This window comes from Magnolia sinica, chromosome 9 (assembly GCF_029962835.1).
Source record: "Magnolia sinica isolate HGM2019 chromosome 9, MsV1, whole genome shotgun sequence".
Taxonomy (NCBI): Eukaryota; Viridiplantae; Streptophyta; class Magnoliopsida; order Magnoliales; family Magnoliaceae; genus Magnolia; species Magnolia sinica.
In genome coordinates this window covers 69,513,480-69,525,922 of record NC_080581.1, presented here as the reverse complement: position 1 = coordinate 69,525,922, position 12,443 = coordinate 69,513,480, and the positions used below count along the sequence as shown (strand labels likewise).

At 35.6% G+C, this 12,443-nt stretch overlaps 1 long non-coding RNA gene across 1 annotated transcript; it reads left to right on the top strand.

Annotated features, from left to right (window-relative positions):
• The first annotated feature begins 4,799 nt into the window (after positions 1 to 4,799).
• Positions 4,800 to 11,480, top strand: LOC131256433 (uncharacterized). Its single transcript, XR_009176813.1, has 3 exons — positions 4,800 to 4,930; positions 5,039 to 5,127; positions 11,442 to 11,480. It is a non-coding gene; the product is annotated as an uncharacterized LOC131256433 (long non-coding RNA).
• The last annotated feature ends 963 nt before the right edge of the window (positions 11,481 to 12,443 follow it).

The window sequence follows — 12,443 nt, the reverse complement described above, 5'->3', positions numbered from 1 at the left end:
TCCTGCTATCTCAGCAGTCCCCCCTGTTTCCCTATTTTTTGTTCTTAATAAATTCCAATTACTTTAAAATGCAGACATGAAAAACCCCTATGAAATCCTCAGGAAACGAAAACTATGGAATTTCGGATTTGATGTATGGTCAAGTAGCAACTTGCCTTACCGCTTTAACATGTTTTTTGGGGAACCATGGAAATCTAGATTTAACATGGTTTTTGGGAAATCATTTTACTCATTTTTTGAGGAAACTGTGGAAATAGAAATCAATTTTCACCTACAATTGGGTATTCGCAATCTAGGGAAAACATCACATTTGTGGAAATAGATTTCATTTCCATGATTTTCCATTGTTTGCAACCAATCCAAATACCCTCAGTTAATTCTTGTGTATGTATCTTCAGAGATGAATCCATGGAGAGATGGGCAGCTTTATAAACATGTAGACTTATTATCTGCATCCCATCTCGTGCCTACCTTGCCCAATGGTCCATAAAATCTGTAATGGCCACATGGACCCTGAAATCATTTCTTGGAGGTCGTCCTAACTCAACCTACTATAGGGGAGTTTGATAAGAAAGATCAAACCCACTGAAACTCTCAAGATGACAGCAAGATGACCATTTAAAGTTATTTCATCTGGTTATGAAAGAAAACTAAAAGGTGGGAACTTCATATGGACAATCATCATGGATGTGCTACTTTTCATGTTCCGAACAAGAATCCGCACTCCAACCTAACATTGTCTGGTTTTCTCTTTTTTAAAATTTAACAAACCAAGTGAAATTTCCTCTTCCTTGGTATTTTTTTCAAGAACTGCATTCAGCACCCTGAATGGCCTCCAAACCATTTGGACAGGAAAAGAAGATGTTCCAAAACAATTGTTTGGCTGCTATGATGCTAGTTTTTCACAATCCCAAACAGAAAGTCTGAAACATTCAGCACCACATTTATTTATTTTTTAGCATTTCTTCATGTTAGTAGTTTCATAAAAGAGTTCCTAAAAACCACTTTAAACATCCACGCTGACTAAGATCACACTCAGAAGTAAACAATCACAAAAATCACAACTTATTTGTTTTTGTATTGCGAATTAAACCCATTTAATTAAAAAATATGTGATGCTTTATTAACCATCAAGACCTATATGACAAATCCCAAATTGAAATGCACACCCAAAATAGCCAAAACTTGTTGATAGCCATGAAGAACTCATGTCTCAAACACAACTCAGGCCCTGTTTGATTGCCACTTAAAAATGATTTCATCTCATTTAACAGTAATGATGTATTAGAGAAAATAGTTTATGTAAATTATGGGTTATCAAAATATGCAAATCATTTTACTCTTTCTGCCAACCCAACTTGTAACTTTGGTTCCATTGTATTGTTTTTTCTTTTGGAATGTAGAATCTCTAATGTTCTTTATGATAGAAAACAAATTATTTCCCACTCAACCGACAAAGGATGCATCCAGCTCCTTGGACAAAGTTATCTTGATCATTGACACGTGCCTTGTGGTTTCAAGGCTAAAAGGTGTACAAAAGACACTTATCAGATACCAATATAATAACCACAACAAAGGAAACAATAATAATAATATTAGTAGTAATAGTTGTAACAGACCATAATAATAAATAAGGTATGCACACAATTATATAAAAGACAATGCAACCATCCATTTCAAGTATATATCTTTAAATTCTCCTATCATTCATTGTATATATTTTCTGGAGATCTAATTTTAGGTAGTCCCCCATCACTCCCATACTGAATCTTCTTTACCCCATGACATCAGGAAGCTCATTCTGCAAAATCATCTACAAACATTGAGAGAAAGCAATCACTTGGCTTGGTCAGGTTTGTCAAACTACATATAAACAAAAGAAATTAGGTGAAAAATGGAAAAGACAAATGAATTTGCAGGATTCAAGTTTTAAAGCGCTCCTTTGTCAAGGACAAACTTCCACTAATGTTGCAATAAAGTGCACCATCACCATCCATTTTTATTCTTCTTCTTCTTCTTTTTTTTTTCTAATTAATGCAAAACAAGTCTATGATTGACAAATGGTCATATTAGTGAAATAGTTTATTTTCTTTGTTGTGCTTGTAATCGCATGCTTATGCGTCAGACCCTCATCAAGGGGGCTGTTATGTATTTGAGTTATTATATCACGATGGTGCTTTTCTCTATAATGCACGCATGTCATGATGTTCCACATATTACATTGAGGAATCTGTCTACCGTACATGTGCCACACAAGTGTGTGACCATAGCAACTGTTGGGCTGTCACGTGGGTGGGTTGTAGCTCAATGTTTGGATTTTGATAACCATTTCACAAGTAGTCTGCGAATGGATGGTCTAAAAAAGGTGGAGTAGACTTCCTCATTCAACAAGGAAAGTTTACAATGAGAAAATGATTAAAATCATCCAACTGCTGTTGTTCTCTTGGTCATTGCTCCACAAACATGATTACCTGTGTACCACATGTACTAGGACATCCGTCCTGATCACCATAGTTGTGAATCAATAGCTTATATATATATATATATATATATATATATAGAGAGAGAGAGAGAGAGAGAGAGAGCAATTTTCCTTCATTTTCTGATTATCTATTTATTCTATGTCAATCTTCATGGTCCCAAGCCCGGGTAAAGGAGGAGGGAGAATGGGCATCAAGGTGAGTTGTGTACTTTTCCTTTATTTTCTGATTATCTATTTATTCTATGTTAATCGTCATGGTTCATTATTCATTGAAACCTGATTATCTATTTATTTGTTATTGTTTTGCAAGATGCTGAGATTGCTATCAATGACTTGACTGGTAAGGCATTTGGGGTTTGCAAATTTTGGGTTTGTCAGAATGCTTGTACATGGTATTTTTCTTTAATTTTACTATGCTCTTGTCAAGTAAATGGCTTGGAAATAGACAAATAAGATGCAATTGGGCTGCTAAAGGAGTTGGCTTTGCTGAGGAAAAACCCCAAAGTGAAAATGAAAATCAAAACATGGTGGTCCTAACAAATGGTAGTTCAGGTAATATGGGTACGATATCCTCCATCTTCTCCTTCCTATTGAAAGTTAGGGCCATTATTCCAATGCCAATGACAAATGACAAACCAAACTCCCATCTCCTTTCTGTTTTTGTCAATGGAATAGACCATTTGGTGGACTTACCAAATTGTCAATTCCACTGGTATCGATTTGACTCTGTCCTGAATGATGTTTAAAATGATAGAATTCTTGTTCATCATTCATGTATGGGGTTTTTGTTCTAGAGATCATAGCTTTTATGCATTTGATGATTAAATAGAACTTCTCTTATTTTCCTTCTTCCTTTCATAAAGGTTCCAGCCATGTTTGGAGGCCATGTTGCGAGCTGAAACTGACCTCCAACTGGGCCGTGAAGAGAGCTGCAGCAGGCCTTTTCAATCCAAGCTATAACAGGCCTCAACCTTAGGCTGAAACTAGGCCTTCTTCAGGCCACACAAGGGAGCTGAAAAACATCCTTCAGCTAGCCCCAAATCTAAGTCGAAATACCTCCCAGATAGGCCATAAAGATGCTGAAAATCGGCCCTCAGTTGGACCTTCTGCTGGCCATGAAATGCACAGAGATATGGGCTGAGTGTAGCCTAGTTGAGAAAGTGTTTTGAGCTAGAAATAAGGCCTTTAATCAGACCGTGCAGAGGGCTGAGAAACACATTTCAGATGCCTCGCAGTCGGGCCGGACATGGCTCACGGTTAGGCCATGAAACCTGGATCCAAACGGCCTCCATTTAGGTCGTGCTGCGTGCTGAAAACAAGCTCCAGATGGGTCCGATTTGAGATGAAATCAGGCCCTGACTAGGCCTTGATCTGCACTAGAATCTGGCCTCAAACAGGCCCGTAGTACCAACCTTACAGCTAGGATTTTTATGGGCAGCAAATCAGTTCAGGCCAGACCTCAAATGGGCCTTCCATCTTGGCTGAAACCAGCAAAAAAAATCAGGCAGTGGACCTGTGTCCAGCCCCTGCACTATACATTACAAATTGCGTGTTTAATATTTCCTTATATTTCATGGTAAACAATTTTGAGCAGTTCTGCATTAATTTCACAAATGAGAAGCTGCAACAGCATTTTAACCAGGTTAGCTTACTCCATGACAAGTTGTTGCCTCTATCTTGGAAACCTCTAATATCTTGATTTTTTCTTGGGTTGTGTACTAACAGCATGTCTTCAAAATTGAACAGGAAGAGTACACAAAAGAGGAAATCAATTGGAGCTACATAGAGTTTGTTGATTCATAGATAAATCAGCTGGTATGTACATTGCTCACTTGTGCACCCAAACTGCACTTCTGTTTTGCTATTGATTTATAGGTTTGATCTGAAACTGCAGATATTTCCATGGGATGTGTCTCGCATTTGAGCATCAACGTAGGCAAAAGCAATCCCAACAAAAACAAGACTGATTTAATTTCATCTTCAATAGACAACAAGGTGCATTCTTGCACATACTTCTTATTGTAATTGGTGCATTCTTGCACATGCTTATTTTTAAATTTCAATGCATTCAATTGTGAAAGGATTTATGACTTTGAAAACGAAAGGGAGAGGCTCATTATGGAGAAGGACGCAGTCATTTAAGAGCATGCTTCCCTGAAAAATCAATGAAATAGTATGATTCAACACCCAATTGATGTTTGGTTTTGCATTCAAGAGCACACACTTCTTTGTTTTCTTTTCCATGACAATGAAATAGTATGATTCAACACCTAATTGATGTTTGGTTTTGCATTTTTTTTAAAGAGGAAGGTTAATGGACATGCATCTCAGTTAATCTGATTGATTACTTTCAGCCTTGAGAAGAGGGTCAACAAAAAAGTTATGGCAATGTTCGAGAAAGCTGAAGATGAATACAATGACTTATTATCCAAGAAAAATATCATTGAGGTATATTGTTGTATTTCTCAGCCTGTAAAGGATCTCATCTTTTTTTTAAAAAAAATTGAATTTGTTTATGTCTGAAGTTGTTTGTTTAATGTATTCTTCTCTTCTTAGAATGATAAGTCAAAAATCAAGAAGGTGATTGAAGAGTTTGATGAAAAGAAGAAGGAAACACTAAAAGTTACTTGGGTTAAAGTGAACAAGTGAGTCAACACTTCTCTGCTCTCATGTTCCAGTCAATAATTATAGTATCCGGCTTCCTTGGATCCATGGATCAGACGAATTCAGTGGATCCCGGGGACAGGCCGTGTTTATGTATTTGCTCGAAATTAATGGAGCAGACCCGGATGTGTGTCAGAGCTATCCAGATGAGCGGGGGTCCTTGGAAGATGGGAACCACTGTTATGACCATGATGAAACTGTTTATTTCCTATGGGCAGCATTGGAGGGGCCTGACCATTTGGACAGGCCATGTTTATGTATTTATTCGAAATTAATGGAGCAGACCCAGATGTGCATTGGAGCTATCCGGATGTTGAGCGGGGGTCCCTAAAAGATTGGAACCACTGTAATGACCATGATGAAGCTATCCATTTCCTATGGACAGCATTGGAAGGGCCTAGCCAATTGGAGCAGGCCGTGTTTATATCTGTATTTGCAGGGACCACACCCTTAACCTATAGCCTAAACCTATTCTCAAATCCCAACACCTATAACTACAACCTAAACCTATAAACTATAACCTAAACTCAATTCCCTAAACTTTAACCTACAACCTAACCTAAAACTATACTTATAACCTAAACCTATTCTCAAATCCCAAAACCAATAACCTAAACCTATAACCTATAACCTATGACCTAAACTCAATTCCCTAAACCTTAACCTATAACCTAACCTAAACCTATACTTATAACCTAAACCTATTCTCAAATCCTAAACCTAAACCTAAACCTATAACAAAACCTATAACCTACACTTATAACCTAAACCTAAACCTAAAACCTAAAACCTAAACCTAAACCTAAAACCTAAATGTATTCTCAAATTGTTAAACCTAAACCTACACCTAATCTTAATCTCAACTCCTTAACCTAAACATAAACTTGAAAATCCAAACTAAACCCGATCTCAAACCCGAACCCAATTTCCTAAACCTAAACCTTAACCTATTCTCAAATCCCTAAAGCTTTAACCTATAACCTATAACCTATAACCAATAACCTAAACCTAAACCTTAACCTAAACCTAAACCTATAACCTTAACCTAAACTAAAACCTATAATCTAAAACTTAACCTATAACCTATAACCTATAACCTAACCTAAACCCAAACCTAAAACCTAAACCTAAACCTATAACCTAAAACCTAAACCTAAACCTAAACCCTAAATGTATTCTCAAATCCCAAAACCTAAACCTACACCTAATCCTAATCTCAACTCCCTAACCTAAACCTAAACCTAAACTTGAAAACCCAAACTAAACCCGATCTCAAACCCGAACTCGATTTCCTAAACCTAAACCTTAGCCTATTCTCAATTCCCCAAAGCTATAACCTATAACCTAAACCTATAACCTAAACCTAAACCTAAAACCTAATTGTATTCTCAAATCCTTAAACCTAAACCTACACCTAATCCTAAGTTCAACTCCTTAACCTAAACCTAAACTTGAAAACCCAAACTAAACCCGATCTCAAACCTGAACCCGATTTTCTAAACCTAAACCTTAACCTATTCTCAAATCCCTAAAGCTTTAACCTATAACCTATAACCTAAACCTAAACATTAACCTAAACCTAAACCTACAACCTTAACCTAAACCTTAACCTATAACCTATAACCTATAACCTAACCTTAACCTAAACCAAAAACCTAAACCTAAACCTAAACCCTAAATGTATTCTCAAATCCTTAACCCTTAACCTACACCTAATCCTAATCGCAACTCCCTAACCTAAACCTAAACCTAAACCCTAAATGTATTCTCAAATCCCTAAACGTAAACCAACACCTAATCCTAATCGCAACTCCCTAACCCAAACCTAAACCTAAACTTGAAAACCCAAACTAAACCCGATCTCAAACTCGAACCCGATTTCCTAAACCTAAACCTTAACCTATTCTCAAATCCCTAAAGCTATAACCTATAACCTACACCTAAACCTAACATAAACCTATAATCTTAACCTAAACCTAAAACCTAACTGTATTCTTAAATCCTTAAACCTAAACCTACACCTAATCCTAAGTTCAACTCCTTGACCTAAACCTAAACTTGAAAACCCAAACTAAACCCGATCTCAAACCCGAACCCGATTTCCTAAACCTAAACCTTAACCTATTCTCAAATCTCTAAAGCTTTAACCTATAACCTATAATCTATAACCTAAACCTAAACCTAAACATTAAACTAAACCTAAACTTATAACCTTAACCTAAACTAAAACCTATAACCTAAAACCTATAACCTAACCTTAACCTAAACCTAAAACCTAAAACTAAACCTATAACCTGAAACCTAAACCTAAACTTGAAAACCTAAACAAAACCCGATCTCAAACCTGAACCCGATTTCCTAAACCTAAACCTTAACATATTCTCAATTTGCTAAAGTTATAACCTATAACCTAAACCGATAACCTTAACCTAAACCTAAAACCTAAACCTAAACCTAAAACTTAAATGTATTCTCAAATCCTTAAACCTAAACTTACACCTAATCCTAAGCTCCACTCCTTAACCTAAACCTAAACTTGAAAACACAAACTAAACCCGACTCAAACCCGAACCCGATTTCCCAAACCTAAACCTTAACCTATTCTTAATTCCCTAAAGCTATAACCTATAACCTACACCTAAACCTAACCTAAACTTAAAACCTAAACCTAAACCTAAAACCTAAATATATTCTCAAATCCCTAAACTTAAACCTACACCTAATCAAAATCTCAACTCCCTAACCTATACCTAAACCTAAACTTGAAAACCCAAACTAAACCCGATCTCAAACCCAAACCTGATTTCCTAAACCTAAACCTTAACCTATTCTCAATTCCCTAAAGCTATAACCTATAACCTACACCTAAACCTAACCTAAACCTATAACCTTAACCTAAACCTAAAACCTAAACCTAAACCTAAACCTAAAACCTAACTGTATTATCAAATCCTTAAACCTAAACCTACACCTAATCCTAAGTTCAAATCCGTAACCTAAACCTAAACTTGAAAACCCAAACTAAACCCGATCTCAAACCCCCGATTTCCTAAACCTAAACATTAACCTATTCTTAATTCCCTAAAGCTATAACCTTTAACCTACACCTAAACCTAACCTAAACCTATAACCTTAACCTAAACCTAAAACCTAAATGTATTCTCAAATCCTTAAACCTAAACCTACACCTAATCCTAAGCTTAACTCCTTAACCTAAACCTAAACTTGAAAACCCAAACTAAACCCGATCTCAAACCCGAACCCGATTTTCTAAGCCTAAACCTTAACCTATTCTCAAATCCCTAAAGCTTTAACCTATAACTTAAACCTAAACCTTAACCTAAACCTAAACCTATAACCTTAACCTAAACTAAAACTTATAGCCTAAACTTTAACCTATAACCTATAACATATAACCTAACCTTAACCTAAACCTAAAACCTAAACCTAAGCCTATAACCTAAAACCTAAACCTAAACCTAAAACCTAAATGTATTCTCAAATCCCTATACCTAAACCTACACCTAATCCTAATCTCAACTCCTTAACCTAAACCTAAACCTAAACTTGAAAATCCAATCCTAAACCTGATTCGAACCCGAACCCGATTTCCTAAACCTAAACATTAACCTATTCTCAATTCCTTAAGGCTATAACATATAACATAAACCTAAACCTATAACCTATAACCAAAACCTGAACCTAAAACCTAAATGTATTCTCAAATCCTTAAACCTAAACCTACACCAAATCCTAATTTCAACTCCTTAACCTAAACCTAAACTGGAAAGCCCACTCTAAACCCGATCTCAACCTCGAACCCTATTTCCTAAACCTAAACCTTAACCTATTCTCAATTCTCTAAAGCTTTAACCTATAACCTATAACCTATAACCTATAACCTAAACCTAAACCTTAACCTAAACCTAAACCTATAACCTTAACCTAAACTAAAACCTATAACCTAAACCTTAACCTATAACCTATAACCTATAACCTAACCTTAACCTAAACCTAAAACCTAAACATAAACCTATAACCTAAAACCTATACCTAAACCTAAAACCTAAATGTATTCTCAAATCCCTAAACCTAAACCTATACCTAATCCTAATATCAACTCCCTAACCTAAACCTAAACCTAAACTTGAAAACCCAAGCTAAACCCGATCTCAAACCCGAACCCGATTTCCTAAACCTAAACCTTAACCTATTCTCAATTCCCTAAAGCTATAACCTATAACCTACACCTAAACCTAACCTAAACGTATAACCTTAACCTTAACCTAAAACCTAAACCTAAACCTAAACCTGAAATCTAAATGTATTCTCAAATCCTTAAACTTAAACCTATACCTAATCCTAAGCTCAACTCCTTAACCTAAACCTAAAACCTAAACCTAAACCTAAACCTAAAACCTAAATGTATTCTCAAATCCTTAAACCTAAACCTACACCTAATCCTAAGCTCAACTCCTTAACCTAAACCTAAACTTGAAAACCCAAACTAAACCCGATCTTAAACCCGAACCCGACTATCTAAACCTAAACCTTAACCTAAACCTAAACCTATAACCTTAACCTAAACTAAAACCTATAACCTAAACCTTAACCTTTAACCTATAACCTAACCTTAACCTAAACCTAAAACCTAAACCTAAACCTATAACCTAAAACCTAAACCTAAACCTAAACCTAAAACCTAAATGTATTCTCAAATCCCTAAACCTAAACCTACACCTAATCCTAATCTCAACTCCCTAACCTAAACCTAAACCTAAACTTGAAAATCCAAACCTAAACCCGATCCCGAACCCGAACCCGATTTCCTAAACCTAAACCTTAACCTATTCTCAATTCCTTAAATCTATAACATATAACCTATAACATATAACCTAAACCTAAACCTTAACCTAAACCTAAACCTAAACCTAAAACCTAAATGTATTCTCAAATCCTTAAACCTAAACCTACACCTAATCTTAAGCTCAACTCTTTAACCTACACCTAAATTTGAAAACCCAAACTAAACCCGATCTCAAACCTGAACCCGATTTCCTAAACCTAAACCTTAACCTATTCCCAATTCTCTAAAGCTTTAACCTATAACCTATAACCAATAACCTAAACCTAAACCTTAACCTAAACTTAAACCTGTAACCTTAACCTAAACTAAAACCTATAACCTATAACCTATAACCTAACATTAACCTAAGCCTAAACCTATAACCTATAACCTAAACTTAAACCTAAAACCTAAATGTATTCTCAAATTCCAAAACCTAAACATACACCTAATCCTAATCTCAACTCCAACCTAAACCTAAACTTGAAAACCCAAACCAAAACCCGATCCCAATCCCGAACCCGATTTCCTAAACCTAAACCTTAACCTATTCTCAATTCCTTAAAGCTATAGCATATAACCTATAAAATATAACCTAAACCTAAACCTATAACCTAAACCTAAACCTAAAACCTAAATGTATTCTCAAATCCTTAAACCTAAACCTACACCTAATCCTAATCTCAACTCCTTAACCTAAACCTAAACATGAAAACCCAAACTAAACTCGATCTCAAACCCGAACCTGATTTCCTAAACTTAAACCTTAACTTATTCTCAATTCCCTAAAGCTTTAACCTATAACCTATAACCTAAACCTTAACCTAAACCCAAACCTATAACCTTAACCTAAACTAAAACCTATAAACTAAACCTTAACCTATAACCTATAACCTATAACTTAACCTTAACCTAAACCTAAAACCTAAACCTAAACCTATAACCTAAAACCTAAACCTAAACCTAAAACCTAAACCTAAAACCTAAATGTATTCTCAAATCCTTAAACCTAAACCTACACCTAATCCTAATCTCAACTCCCTAACCTAAACCTAAACCTAAACTTGAAAACCCAAACTAAACCCGATCTTAAACTCGAACCCGATTTCCTAAACCTAAACCTTAACCTATTCTCAATTCCTTAAAGCTATAACCTATAACCTAAACCTAAAACCTAAACCTAAACCTAAAACCTAAATGTATTCTCAAATCCTTAAACCTAAACCTACATCTAATCCTAAGCTCAACTCCTTAACCTAAACCTAAACTTGAAAACCCAAACTAAACCCGATCTCAAACACGAACCCGATTTCCTAAGTATTTTTTTTCTCCATATATAAGTGTTTTATTTCTCCATATATAAGTGTTTTTTTTTTTGTCTTTCTTCCTTTTGAGATGTGTACAAAGGCATGCTTGATTGATTGTGTCTACAAATGCTATTTTATATAGGCTGACAAACTAAAGAAGTCAATGGAGGATGAAAGTGATCTTGTGTCGAAGTCCATAGAAGTTACATCTGCAGTTTCAAGGAAAGAAGAAGCTCTATCTTTTACATTTGCTGAAATTGACCGTCTGAAGGAAGAAAATTCTGTAAAAATGTAAGCATTATTGAATACATATATGTTGGAGTGTATTTGTTTCTTATACATGAGGGCACGCCTTAGTTGTAATTCTTATGAATGGTTGAGCAAAGTGAAGTATTGTTTATTTAGAAATGTGAATATGGGATGCATTATATAATTTGATTGCTATTTGTAATAAACGCATCGTTTCATTTTTTTCTAATTGCATTTTATGTACTATTTCTTTCAGCATTAAGCTTAGATGAGTTATCAATGACAGCAGGTTCTTGCAATGGAAACAGGTCGTATTATGACAATTTAAAAAAAAAAATAGGTAGAAATATAATCTGTGGATATAGCTACAGCTTTTGTTCGTAGCTATTGGTATCTATTGCTATGGATATTATTGGTGTTATTGGTATCTACTGTTACAGATAAAATCCCTTTTGCTACGGATATGATCCATAATACGTCCGTCGCTATTGATGGGGTAGCTAAATCTATTGCTACGGATATAGTCCGTAGCTATTAGTATCTATTGCTACGGACTATATCCGTAGCTATTGGTCTCTATTGCTACGGATATAGTCCGTAGCAATTTGTATCTATTGCTACGGATTTAGTCCGTAGCTGGATCTTTAGCTACACCACTAATAGCGGCGGACGTGCTATGTCACGCCCCAAACTCGGGGACGGACAGCTTCCGTGATGCCCCGAATTCGGCACTCGACTTCCATACACCAAGTCCCGAGTTCGGAGCACCACAAGGAAAATTTTTGACTGAATTTTTATATATATATATATACATAGTAATACCTGAGCATGAAGATCCATGATAAAACTACCAAGCAACACTCTCCATCATAAGTCCCGATGGTTATAAGTATAA